The sequence below is a fragment of the Ambystoma mexicanum genome, chromosome 3q (genome assembly GCF_040938575.1).
Source record: "Ambystoma mexicanum isolate Mex_15411 chromosome 3q, UKY_AmexF1_1, whole genome shotgun sequence".
Lineage (NCBI taxonomy): Eukaryota > Metazoa > Chordata > Amphibia > Caudata > Ambystomatidae > Ambystoma > Ambystoma mexicanum.
Genome location: NC_090926.1, coordinates 344,486,981 through 344,499,386, shown reverse-complemented (window position 1 = coordinate 344,499,386; position 12,406 = coordinate 344,486,981).

The following is a 12,406-nucleotide window of genomic DNA, read 5'->3' as shown; positions in this document are numbered from 1 at the left end:
TCCTCCTCCTGCGTCTCCTCTGTGCTGCCTGTCGTTGTTGGTGCTGCACTGCAATCATGTACTCAAGCCCATGTCATGCTGCTGGTATTGGGACCATCTTGGTGTGGGAAGGGGTGTGGGAAGGGATGTGGTGTGCTCGTTTGTGCTGCCTGTCTCCATTGCCTCCACCTGTGCTGCTTGTGTCCACCTGTGCCAGATGGGAACACAGCTCAGGTCTCTTAATGTGTGGTTTTAGATGCCGTTATTAGTGCCATGCCGGTAAGGGGTTTTTGGGTCTTTACGATGCCTCTAATGCCATGTCCACATGGCTTGTAATGGCGTGCTATTATCGCCATGGCGCTATTTCCGTACTGGGGGTCGCGCACGCACGGCCTTGCCGCTATTAGTGGCACCGTACTTACCGGGTCCGCTAATAGCGGAGGGTACAGGTCGTAATTGGCTTGGGGAATTAACGGTACCGGTAATTCTTTACCGGTGCCGGTATTCCCTTACTGCACAACGTGTAATGTGGCCCCTAATGTTGATTCTAATGGTGCAGAAGCTTCATCTATAAACCTTTCTAATTCCCGTAAGAAAGCCTACCGTGTATGGTTAAGATCTTACCAAAAGAGTATGAAAGTTGAACGTTGGAATGCTCTGAAAAACAACAAAAAACAAAAACATTTTTTTGAAGATTAGTACGAAATAGTAATCAGCCTACTTTCTGTATATGAAATGTGAGCAAGGATGAATGGCAAGCCCACTTGGGTACCAATATTGACAGGCACCAGACGTAGAAGTTAATTTGGGCATTTCTTTGGCCAAATGGCAATATTGTCTGACTGCACACGATATTGCCCGTATTATATCATCTCTAAAGATATCCCATGCCCCCGGCCTAATTAATGCCCTATTAAGGCTCAATCCTGTATGGTGGGGTGGTTTGTTACACCAATTGTTTAGTTACATCTCTGCTACAAATGTGTTTCCTGGCACTTGGAAGGAGAGTGTAATTGTGCCGGCACACAAAAAGGGCTCTTAGAACGACCCCAAGAATTATCGTTTACTGGCCATGATGGATGTGCTCGCTAAGATTTATGCCAGTGTGCTCTTGTTTGAACTATCTTTTTTTTTTTTAATATGTTTGGCTGAAGAATTCAACCTTTCAAAATTTCTTTGTTACAACATAATTACAACATAATTAAACAATTCATTAACAACAAAAACAACATATTTTTCTTCCACAATTTTACAATAGTAACCACTGTTGAACACATTTGCGTTGTTTTTAAAGAATTGTGTATAAGAGTTAATTTACATATAATAACACACACATTTTTAGTAAAAAGGAAAACTCCCAGTTTCATAAAATATTTGCAGCACTTTTAAATGGAACACGATCTATTGTAGAGCATACAACAATACGTTTTTCAATTTTCATTAAAAATTGAATCACGCTGCAGTATTGTTTTTATGAACTGCGTAAGCGCAATATGGATAGTGGTTCGGTTACTCGTGATTAATAAACTCAATATTTCGTAGGAAGAACGATCACAAGAGAATTGCAATAAATTGCGAAAGTAATGTTCACGTAGTCCACACAATGCAGGACAATCAACTACTAAATGAGATAATGGGCCTCATTGCGACCCTGGCGCTAATGGGTTAACAGCGCCGTAAAAGGCTGCGGCGCCGTTAACCCATTAGCACCTAATTACGAGGTCCCTTTGCGGGACCCGACCTTAATGGCTGGTCTGGACCAGCCGTTAAAGTAGGGACCCGCAAAGGGACGTTCGCTGTAAGTATGGTACCGCAATTTGCTGTACCGTACTTAGCGCCTTCGCCATTCCCATTCTGCCCTATAGGGCAAAAATGGGAATGGGAAGGGCCATGGGGAAATGGGGAAATACCGGCCCGCCAACCTTGGAATGGGGCGGTATTTCCCCATTTCACCATGGCGGACACGTTACGATACCGGCACCATGGTGCTAATAGCACCATGGTTTAGCGCCGGTATGGTAATGAGGGCCAATGTCTCTAACTGCTTTACATTTTTACAGAATCGGCAAAAGTTTTCATTTTCAGAGATTAAGCCACGTCTTGCCAGGATCTGATTTGTCGGGCAAAGATTCAGGCGTACCCTTAGCATTTCAGCACGCACAAAATGTGGTGGACACTTTATGAGATAATGACCCATTTGTTTAAATGTCTTGTGTGGGAACAGGTTTAAATCAAAATCTACATAGTTTGTGCAAATTTGTTGTGTCAGAATCCAATCATGCCAATACATTAACTAACATGGTCCAATACACTTGGCATGTACGTAGCTTAAACTACTGTGCTTTGTATGTGGACTTTAGCGCAGCCTTCGATTCCGTTTACCGGGATAAACTCTGGAGTAACTTGGTGAGGTGGGTCATACCATCTGGACTATTGCACATGTTTGTTGCACTCTATACAGACACACCGCTTACAGTTAGGTTGAACAAAAGTGGGGCGGTTCCTGATGCTATTAACACCTTTGTTGGGCTTAAGCAAGGTTGTATACTACCCCCACTGTTGTGCAATCCTTTTCTGAGTGACCTGCCTGAAGCCCTGGCGAATAGTGCTCCAGTGTTTCCCAGGCTAGGTATGGTACAAATACCCTAACTTGGGTACACGGATGACTTGATATTGTTGGATCTTACTCCCAAAGGTCTCCAGAGTTCACTCAACGGCCTTAAGCAATATTGTGCCAAAAATGGCCTGGTTATTAATTTGGGGAACACAAAATCTGTGTTTGTTAGACCCAAATATACAAGAGCTTTAAAGCCTTTAAAACTCAAATTAGGAACTCTACCTATTGAACAGGTGTGTACCTATGAATGCCTGAGGATTACTCTCGACTGTCATTTGCTTTGGGCACCTCATCTTGAACGCACTCAATGGAAGGTTTATTTGATTACTGCTGGGTTGAAGCAATTTGCTAGGGAACACGCAGGAAATTCCTTAATTTCATTAGTGAATTCATATAAGGCTAAAATAGGGCCAGTTCTATTGTACGGGCCAGAAAGTTGGGCCTATAAAATCTGAGACAAAGGGCCTCATTACTAGAAGTGCAGTAAAAATGGGGTCATTACCGGCATGGAGGAACTAGTGGGTCTGTGCTCGTTTGACGCCGCTAATAGCGGGTGATTACGAATGCGTGAGTACGCACAAACCCCCATGCCGGTAATGGCTATACTGCCATGGCTCTTAAGGCCCTCCAACCCCCCGATAGCGCCATCACGGGACCCGCCGATACCGCCACCGCCTAGGAGGCACCCCTTAATACTGACCCGGTAATATCATCATGCTAATACCGGGCTCGTAATACCGGACCCGGAAGTAACGTCATCACGTCGGAACAGGAAATGCGCCGGTGGCCATCTTTAAAAACACAATCCATTGGAATCCTCCCAAACCACCAGTTGTGTACAGGAGAGACCAATGCCAATCTATTCAACATGTCTAAGGCTTCCAGGAAATCAAACCCCCGCCTGTGCAAGAAGCGTTTTTTGGACGAAGAACTCAACATGTTGGTGGACACCCTTGCTGCCCATGCTGAGGAGATTAACCAGCACAACCTGAAAAGGGAGGTGCAGCAGCGAAAAAAGGAGATTTGGGAGGAGGTAGCCCGCAAGGTCTCGGCACTCTGCACCACCCCACAGACAGTCAAAGACTGTAAGAAAAGGTGGGATGACCTCCCCCTCAGGGTACGGAACATCCAGGCCAGCAATAGGAGGGAGGCCATGGCCACAGGCGGGGGTCCCCACTCACCCACAAAACTAATGCGCTGGGAGGAGACGTGCAGTACCTTCATCCAGATGGAGTCCATCGAGGGCTTCGGGGAGATGGAGATGGGTGCCACAACATCTGGAGATGGAGGTGAGTGACCCTGCAGATCCTAGTAGGGGAAACCATGACGTAGCACAAGTGATCTGGAATAGAGTCTAGGCAAGGCAATGCATGTCCTAACACACACATCAACATATCCTTGTCCAGATGGCGGCCCAAACCCTGCCACACTGAAATGCATGCTGAGTGCCAATCCCATTACCAACAGACAGCCAACACACACGGACTGTGCCCATGTAATACATCACACAAACCCCAATACAACGGCATGCCAGCTGCCATGGAGCATTCCTGAATTGAGACATCACGACAAATGCCAAAATGCCCCCTTCATACTACCCTGTGTGACACCCCTGTAAGATATGAATGCATGATAAATGAAATTCTCCACAGCACCATATAATGCATCTTGCATGTAACACCATCACTGATGCCCTGCATCTCTTCTACCCCCCCTGGCACCAATGGAGAGGATGCCAGTGAGGAAACACCCACAAGGGCATCCACGTCCCGGCACAAGACAACTCCCATAGGCAAGACCACCTCTGGGGCAGCCTCGAAGACCACACCAAAACCCAGGGCGAGTTCCCAGACCTTGGCCGCACATGAGGGCCCCACATCTACGCCTGAGACCGGGACCACAGAGCTGGCAACACCAGTGGAAGGTGAGGCCAGTGGCACACATTCGGCAGCAACAAGTTCGGTGGGCGAGGCAGCAGCCACTGCCCCACTGAGCGACATTGAAACTGCAGTGGAGGAGTATGTGGACGAGGATGGACTAACCCATGTGGCATGTCCACACTCCCCAAGCCCCGTGTCCACCCCCCAACTCCACACTCAGGCCACACCCACCAGCAGCATTGCGGATCCTTTACTCCGCGATTCGGACCTCAGCAGCCCCCCCCGAGGACAGCACTGCCAATGCACGACCGGTTGCAGCACCCTCAACCACTGCTGCTCCCACCAACCTTGAGGCACGGCTAGCAAGGGTGGAGGCTAGACAGGACTCAATGCTGGACCTTGTCCGACAATATTTTGCAGAGGGAGAGGACACAAGGCGTGACATTGCGCAGGCCATAGCGGCGAACACAGCCGCCATTAATGCCTCTGCGTTGATGATGCGAGACAGTCTGGGGGCCGTCACGCAGGTCCTCACCTCAATCAGCAGCAGCAACAACCCGCACCATCCGTGCCAATCACCACGGCTTCCACCCCATCCATCACACCCCCATCCTCCACACCTGTTTCCTCTGCACCCTCCAGCCCTGTGCATCCAACAAGACGGAGTGCGAGGCAGTCAGAAATGCTGCCCCCGGACAAGAAAGCAAGGAAATAGTGTGGGACAACAATGTGAGTAGGTCAGATGGTGTCTGTGGTGTATAGGTGTATTAGGGGGAGTTCATTGGGGGCTATGGGGAGTTCATTCGGGGTATGGGGAGTTTATTGGGGGGTATGGGGTGTTTTGGTGTTGTAGGAGGGGGTGGGAGGTAGCACATTTCTGTAGTTGACATTAATACACCCGTTGTGTGAAAAATCATTCAATGCCTGGACATTGTTCATTTCGCGTGTATACATTTTATTCATGACAGTGCACAGTGCCCAACTCCCCACATTCCCTGTGTGCATGTCAACATGGACCCAGTGTACAATGTGTTACTGACACATGTCCATCAACGTCCCTGTGGGTCAGAAGCATTCGTCAATCAGTGATTGGCGTACTGTACAGCCATCTTGTGCATCACGTACTGGCAGGGGTGCTGCTTCTCCTCTGTCTTCATCCTCATCATCCTCACCCGGTGCATGCATGTCAATATCAGTTGGCAGTGGTACATTTCTCCGGACGCACATGTTGTGCAGCATACACAGGCCATGGTGATCCTTGCCACCTTCTCAGGCCTATAAAGGAGTGCTCCACCAGACCTGCTTAGGTAGCGGAACCGCGCCTTCAACAGGCCAAAGGTCTGCTCAATCATAACACGGGTATGAACCCGATTGTACTCCTCTTCATGGCTGTTCCGCGGGTTCCGCACAGGGGTAAGTAGCCACGGCTTCAAGGGATATCCTCCATCACCTGCAAGCAAATACAAATAGGATTCAAAGCTATGGCCGCAGCAATTTGGTGTTGACATGTACATGTCCCTTTACGTATACACAAATATTATTTAGATGCATTGTATACTGCAATATGGTGTGGTAGTCTGGATGGCGTTGTACAGATGATGCAGGGTGATTTCTTGCATGCTTATGCAGATGTACTGTGGATGCAGGACGATGTTTTCCCTCCCATTATTGCTGTGTATACTACACTGTAGATGATCACACTAGCCACATTGGCACAGTTGCAATCATGTATAGTCATGCATTGCTTGACATACCCATGGTGCCAGGTTATACGTCTTACATGTTGTCATTGATATACGGCATTGGTCCAATGTGTGCCAGTGATGTGTCATGTTCGGGTTGGGAGGTTCAGGTCAGGAGTGTTTAGCTCTGCGTGCATTGTCCACTCACCACCCATTCCCACCCTGGTGGAGTATGCATCCCCCCACCTCACAACCCCGATGCACTGCCATGGGCCAGTCAGGCAACTGACCAAGCAGCCAGGCACGTCGTCCAGCATGTCGCTCCATGTGACGGGGTAGCATGGAGTTACGCAGCAACATGGCATCATGTGTCGATCTGGGATATCGGGCGCAACAATGTGTGATGATCTTGATGGAGTCACATACCATCTGTACATTGATGGAGTGGTATTGTTTGCGATTGCGGTACACCGCCTCTAGGGCATGGGGGACTACCAATTCTACATGGGTGCAGTCGAGGGCACCAACGCAATTGGGCATGCCAGCCAGTGCATGGAAGCCTACTTTGGTGTCGGCTATCTCCTGGGCAGTCCGTGGTAGGGATATGTGGGTGCTAGCGTGCTTCAGGAGGGCATCCAGCACTTGGGTCAGCATGCGTGAAAATAGTGGTTGTGAAATGCCATGCAGCTGGCCCACTGTGTGCTGGTAGGTGCCTGTGGCCAGGAAGTGGAGCACATACACCACCTTTAGTAGCGGGGGGATGGCAGTGCGTATTTCTATGAGGCTGACGATGTCGTCATGTATCATGTCCACAATGGTGGTGATGGTGCCCCGGTCCAACCGGTACGGGGTGTGGATCTGCTCAGGGGTTAGATTGAATGGACTGGGTCTGATGCGAGGGTTTGGTGGCTGCCTACGAGGTACTACTGGCTGCACTGGTGGTAATTGTTGGCCGTGTCTCACCCTCCTTCTCCTCCTGCGTTTCCTCTGTGCTGCCTGTTGCTGTGGCTGTAGTTGTTGTTGTAGTTGGTGTTGTTGCTGTAGTTGCAGCAGTATAGGCATGTCCTCCAGCCCCATGATTGCAACAGCTAGTGGTATCATTTTGGTGTGGGAAGGGGTGTGGTGTGTGGGTGTACTCCTTTTATACTGGGACAGGCTCCATTGACTCCACCTGTGGTGATTGTGTTCACCTGTGGCAGTTGACTTGACTGCAGGTTGCTGTTTACGGGTGGTCTGCGATGCCTGTATGGCCGCCATCGTGCAGGCCCTAATTACCGCCCTCGGGTGCCGGTAATTGCATGCCCGCGTGAGTTGTGATGTCCTCTATTACCGGCATCCCAGTATTTACTCTGCGAAGGGGCGTGTGTACGCACGCGTGCCGGTATGAAGGGGCACGGTACGGGCTGTGGCGGTATTGGCGGGTTGTCGGGTCGTAATGGCCCAGACCCGTTAACGATGCCGGTGTTACCATTCCGCCTTCCTTTTTTCATTACCTCCATTCTCGTAATGAGGCCCCAAGTATCCAAGATGAACAAAAATTGTATCAAATCCTTACTTAGTTTACCAAGTAGCATGCCATATGAATATATCTTACTAGAGACTTGCACGCCCTCCCTTGACTGCACAAGAAAGATGGGGTTTTATCAACGTCCATACACAAATGATGTTATCTGAGGAAGGCACTCTGTTACACGATAACGGCTTTCACGATATTGACCTTCTTGGCTGCAGAAAAGTGACATATTTATACTATTATACTGAAATGTACAACGGATGAGACGAGGTTGGCTAAAATTATACAAGTAACACAACTTGAAAGATGGCGCCACGAGGCAAAAGAGCTCTCATGGGAATTGATTCCGAGTAGTTGCTAACTAACCTGGCATGTAAAGCATCCTCTGGCGATTATGTGTTGCATTGGCATATTAACACCGGTAACAATAGTTATTCGAAAGCCTACCCATATAATAGGATTGTGGCATCTTATTCAGTTTAATCTATTGGGTACACTAGGAGGTTTTTCTCTTGGGGACACATGCCTGCTTAATCTACATTGTCGAGACTGTGGCGTTATGAAATTTGAAACCCTTAAACATTTATTAACATAATGTGAAGCTTTGGCCTCCCTCCATCAAACAAATTGTTTGGGTGGCAACCGGCTTACCGCGGCCCCGGCTCTGGGGGCACCCAGGCCAGGGTCGCCACCCTGGCCCGACTCAAAGGGCCAGGGGAACACACAGGGACGGCATTGCCCGGCAGGGGCACCGTCCGGACGGCGTTGCCCAGCAGGGGCACCGTCCTGGAGCTGGGCCCCGCCCTTGGTCCCAGCACACGTGGTGAGGCACACTCATGGTGCTGACACGGACACACACACGTGGAGTCAGTTTGGTCTTGACTGACGAGCCCGGAAACGGCTCGTCCATTTTATTAACTTGGTCACATGGTTCCCCACATGACCAAGACAACACACTGGAAGATACCATGTCCCCCTACAGGGGTGACATGCAACACTCCTCCTTTTTAATAACAACAAAAACAAAAACCCCGAAGTCCCCACATAACCACCACTACTACTACTTGAGCCACTCTACTACTTTGCACACCCTTTATTAACCTGGGTGAGTGGCTCTCATGTCACTAAAAGGCACCACTGAAAGCTACTGACACAACATGAAGCCCTCTGCCTGTGCAGGCTTGCACAACATCACATTCCCCACCACCGGGCCATTTCCAACAAGTCCCAGTCTGCAGGCCATCACTCTCCATGGGGATGTCGAGGACGATGTTCATCCTTCACACCTGTGGGGTTGCAGGACAAATGGTCCACCTCTTCACCCGCATTCACCAGAGTCACAGGAGGCCGGCAAAGCCGCACCTGGGGAGGCCCAGGGGCCACATCGGTCAGGTCCACAGTCTAGAGGGCAAACCTTGCGGCATGGTGGTGGCGGTGGCCAGATGGTTGTACCACTCCGTGGCCAACCCCACGGAAACCTGGAAATGCCGGGGACGCTGACAAGGGGGCACACGTGATGGTGTCCATGCTGTTTGGACACCTGGCTTTGTTCAGACAGATAGGTGACACTGAGGGCGCACAAGCACTCCAGATGGAGCCGCTACCCCGTTGTAGGGCGATGGACTCAGCCCCTTCAGTGTGGGAGGGGCAGACCTTGGCCTATGCAGTTCTATTTGTGTTTCACTTCCCTCATGTGGCGGAAGACAGAGGTTGTGCCGGCCTTGACATTCTCCTTGCCCGCATCCTCATTAGCAATACTGTGAATTTGATGCCTGCTGTGTGGCAGGGTACTCGTGGTGTGCCCCTCTCTGTTTATTGTCCGGGGGCTGCCTCCCACCGACATGCAGAATAATATATTTACCCCCCCCTTCCTTTGCACACGCTCCGGTGCGGAGCGCTTTACCTTCTTTTTTTTGTTGTTTTTCCATTAACGAAAATCGCCGCTCCTCCCCCTCCGCGGCGGATGTCGTTTCACATCTGCAGGCAGGTGGGGGCAGCCACTTGGTGTCTCCTCCTTCGCGGACACCAGCCCGCCTTTCCTTTGTCGCGGCACAAAGCCGCATCTTCCTTCACACAGCAGGGCTGGGGAGGTCGCACCAGTCTTGTTTCGTTTGCGGGCCCAGTTGGAGTTGGGCCCGCGACTTGCGAGTTGGGGGAGGGGCAGTGCCTCCTCCTTGCGGCCGATGCCGCGGGCACTCTCTCTCTCACGGGAAGGGAAAACGGCATCCCCGCTCCTGCGGATGATGGGGGGTTGGGGGGAAGACCCCCCTTCCTCGCGCGGCCGCCGCCAGCCATCTCTTCCTCCCCTCCCTTGTGGCGGGAGAGTCAGCGTCCAAGGTGGGGGAGGGGCGCAGCCACACACGCGGCCAGTGCCACGGACCTCTTCCATCCCACTCAGGGGACGCGGGCGGGCAGCTTGTGCGGGCCCAGTTGGTGGTGGGGCCGCCTCACCATTTCCTTTCGGGGCGCGCGGGGCCCCACTTCCTCCTTCATGGTGGCGCAGCCGCCGACACGTTCCGTCTCCCTCGGGGACAGAGTGGGCAGCTCGCCATCCTCTTCTTCTTTGCGGGCCCAGTTGGAGATGGGCCTGCAACCCTCTGTTTCTTGCGGCGATTTTGTCCGCACCTCGTCCGTGCGGCCGATGCCGCTTCGCACGCAGGGCTCCAGCCCTCGTCGCCATTGTTGGGGGCTGCTCCGGGTCACCGGGCAGCCCCATTGCTCATGTCGGGGAACACCCGACGGCCCACACCGGTGCAGCGCTCACGCTGCAAACACAAGGGTGGGGGGACACCTCACCCGCTCTGGATCACCGGAGCTTCGCACATGGCCGGGTGGCAACCAGTTTATCGTTTGGGTGGCAACCGGCTTACCGCGGCCCCGGCTCTGGGGGCACCCAGGCCAGGGTCGCCACCCTGGCCCGACTCAAAGGGCCAGGGGAACACACAGGGACGGCATTGCCCGGCAGGGGCACCGTCCGGACGGCGTTGCCTAGCAGGGGCACCGTCCTGGAGCTGGGCCCCGCCCTTGGTCCCAGCACACGTGGTGAGGCACACTCATGGTGCTGACACGGACACACACACGTGGAGTCAGTTTGGTCTTGACTGACGAGCCCGGAAACGGCTCGTCCATTTTATTAACTTGGTCACATGGTTCCCCACATGACCAAGACAACACACTGGAAGATACCATGTCCCCCTACAGGGGTGACATGCAACACTCCTCCTTTTTAATAACAACAAAAACAAAAACCCCGAAGTCCCCACGTAACCACCACTACTACTACTTGAGCCACTCTACTACTTTGCACACCCTTTATTAACCTGGGTGAGTGGCTCTCATGTCACTAAAAGGCACCACTGAAAGCTACTGACACAACATGAAGCCCTCTGCCTGTGCAGGCTTGCACAACATCACATTCCCCACCACCGGGCCATTTCCAACAAGTCCCAGTCTGCAGGCCATCACTCTCCATGGGGATGTCGAGGACGATGTTCATCCTTCACACCTGTGGGGTTGCAGGACAAATGGTCCACCTCTTCACCCGCATTCACCAGAGTCACAGGAGGCCGGCAAAGCCGCACCTGGGGAGGCCCAGGGGCCACATCGGTCAGGTCCACAGTCTAGAGGGCAAACCTTGCGGCATGGTGGTGGCGGTGGCCAGATGGTTGTACCACTCCGGGGCCAACCCCACGGCACCTGGAAATGCCGGGGACGCTGACAAGGGGGCACACGTGATGGTGTCCATGCTGTTTGGACACCTGGCTTTGTTCAGACAGATAGGTGACACTGAGGGCGCACAAGCACTCCAGATGGAGCCGCTACCCCGTTGTAGGGCGATGGACTCAGCCCCTTCAGTGTGGGAGGGGCAGACCTTGGCCTATGCAGTTCTATTTGTGTTTCACTTCCCTCATGTGGCGGAAGACAGAGGTTGTGCCGGCCTTGACATTCTCCTTCCCCGCATCCTCATTAGCAATACTGTGAATTTGATGCCTGCTGTGTGGCAGGGTACTCGTGGTGTGCCCCTCTCTGTTTATTGTCCGGGGGCTGCCTCCCACCGACATGCAGAATAATATATTTACCCCCCCCCCCTTCCTTTGCACACGCTCCGGTGCGGAGCGCTTTACCTTCTTTTTTTTGTTGTTTTTCCATTAACGAAAATCGCCGCTCCTCCCCCTCCGCGGCGGATGTCGTTTCACATCTGCAGGCAGGTGGGGGCAGCCACTTGGTGTCTCCTCCTTCGCGGACACCAGCCCGCCTTTCCTTTGTCGCGGCACAAAGCCGCATCTTCCTTCACACAGCAGGGCTGGGGAGGTCGCACCAGTCTTGTTTCGTTTGCGGGCCCAGTTGGAGTTGGGCCCGCGACTTGCGAGTTGGGGGAGGGGCAGTGCCTCCTCCTTGCGGCCGATGCCGCGGGCACTCTCTCTCTCACAGGAAGGGAAAACGGCATCCCCGCTCCTGCGGATGATGGGGGGATGGGGGGAAGACCCCCTTCCTCGCGCGGCCGCCGCCAGCCATCTCTTCCTCCCCTCCCTTGTGGCGGGAGAGTCAGCGTCCAAGGTGGGGGAGGGGCGCAGCCACACACGCGGCCAGTGCCACGGACCTCTTCCATCCCACTCAGGGGACGCGGGCGGGCAGCTTGTGCGGGCCCAGTTGGTGGTGGGGCCGCCTCACCATTTCCTTTCGGGGCGCGCGGGGCCCCACTTCCTCCTTCATGGTGGCGCAGCCGCCGACACGT